The 2,166-nt window shown below is 33.6% G+C and overlaps 1 pseudogene; it reads right to left on the bottom strand.

The window, feature by feature from the left end:
• Positions 1-245: 245 nt before the first annotated feature.
• LOC145090047 (uncharacterized) lies at positions 246-1,764 on the bottom strand (annotated as a pseudogene).
• Positions 1,765-2,166: the final 402 nt, after the last annotated feature.

The raw sequence follows: 2,166 nt of genomic DNA, 5'->3' as shown, positions 1-2,166 counted from the left end.
ATTAGTGAAACATATTGTGTTATGCATGATTACCAATATACTAAAACACCATAAATACATATAAATAGTAGTGCATAGTAGCAAATATTGATAACTAAATAACTAATAGTCTAATAGTAATGCAAAATGAAACTAACAGACCCTAAAAGTAGTGCATACTGCATAATAGCAAATACTAATAACTAAATAACTAATAGTCTAATAATAGTGCAAAATGAAACTAGTAGACCCTAATATCATTCCCATCACTCATCATCATCATCATAATCATCAACCTCAAGCACCATATCTCCATCCTCATCACCAGACAAACCAATATCCTCTTCCATCTCATTTTCATCAACCAACACATCTCTAGTAGGGGCCCTACTAGATCCAATTGCTTCTTTTCCTCTACTATTTCTTGATGCTCTAGTTGAATAATAAGGTTCATTTACCCCGGAGGCCTCTTCTACAACATCCCAAGTCAAATCTTCACCTTCAAACACAAAATCATCTTCTTTATCTTCCTCCATTCGACCCATTAACCATTCATTGCTCTCATCTATTTCATGTAGGGGATAGGATTAACAGTACCCTTTTTTTTGTATCTACGTTCTAATGCACGGTTGAATTTCACATAGACCATATCATTTAGTCTACTTTGCGCCAATCTATTCCTTTTTTTTGTGAAGCTACAATAAAAAAATTCAATAACATTAGACATATATGAATCAGATATCAGAATGTGTCGATATTTAATAAAAATAAATGTCATATAATATATATATAATATGGCAACTTACATGTTGAAAGACTCCCCAATTTCTCTCACAACTTGTAGCACTACATGTGAGACTAAGGACTCGTACAACAAAGTTTTTCAAGTTAGGAGTCGAAGATCCATAAGATATCCACCACTCAGCTGTCAAAAACCACATTTGAAAAAAATTAGACACTTACATTGTTACATAAACTTTATAATTAATACAATATATAATTAATCATATATGAACTTTAGATAATAAATAATAGAAGGAAACCTGGTGGTTTTGTCTTTCTTTGCCTAATTGCCATTGGTATACCAAATAAACCTTCAGCATTTTGATACACGGATAATTCTGCCGAAATCTTGTCTTGGATGCTAGAATCTGGAACTAATCGCTCGATGCATGCATATAATCCTTTCATAACTTCTTCACAAGAAGCGCTTTCTTGGTTATCATAAAAGGTTTCCGGATTTAAGTAATGTCCAGCCGCATGCAAAGGCCGATGAAGTTGGCATTCCCACATTTGATCAATAATCTCAAAAGCTTTCTTGTACTCCTTTTTTTTATTGCGAAAACTTTTCGCAATAGCCTCCTTGGCTATATCCATCGCCTCATAAATATAGCCCATTGCTGGCTTTGTTTCCCCGTCAACCATTCTAAGGACTTTAACAAGTGGTCCTGTCAACTTTAGAGCATAGACAATATTTCTCCAAAACGAGTCTTGCATAAAATATGATCTCATCTTTTTCCCAATGTCATCCTTGCCCCACTTGCTTTCTGCCCACTCTTTGGACAAGATCATCTTTCTTAAATTGCCTTTTTGCTTGTGAATTTGTGATAAAGTAATAAATGATGTTGCAAACCTATAAAATATAACATAAAATTTTATTAGATACAATAAAATGCAAGACGATAATGAATATGAATGATTAATAAAGTGTTAATTGTTAAGAGACACAAACCGGGTAATAGTAGGTCTATGCAAGTTTCTTTGATTAGTAAACTTGGGCATCATGTTCACAAGACCAACATGGGTATATATAAACCCATTTGACAACATACATTTCTTCAAAGCACTTTCACCTTAGAAATTTGCTTGGCAATGTCCTCTAACATAAGATCAACACAATGTGTCACGCATGGTGTCCAAAAGAGGTGTGGTCTTTTAGCTTCCAATAATTTCCCTACAAAGTTGACACCAAAGTAAAATTAATAATCTAACATAATGTAAGTAACAAAGTATGTAACTTAACTTATAAAAAAACTAATTTACATAATATCTATTGCTTATTTCCTTACCCGCTTTAATATTAGCGGACGCATTATCCGTGATGACTTGGATAACATTGGCCTCTCCCACCTATTTAACCATGTCATCAAGAACACCAAACAACAAGTTTGCATCCTTTGAAACTTC

This window comes from Lactuca serriola, chromosome 2, assembly GCF_051521515.1.
Source record: "Lactuca serriola cultivar US96UC23 chromosome 2, Lser_US96UC23_V15, whole genome shotgun sequence".
Taxonomy (NCBI): domain Eukaryota; kingdom Viridiplantae; phylum Streptophyta; class Magnoliopsida; order Asterales; family Asteraceae; genus Lactuca; species Lactuca serriola.
The sequence above is the reverse complement of the archived record's forward strand: the minus strand, read 5'-3'. Positions and strand labels throughout refer to the sequence as shown.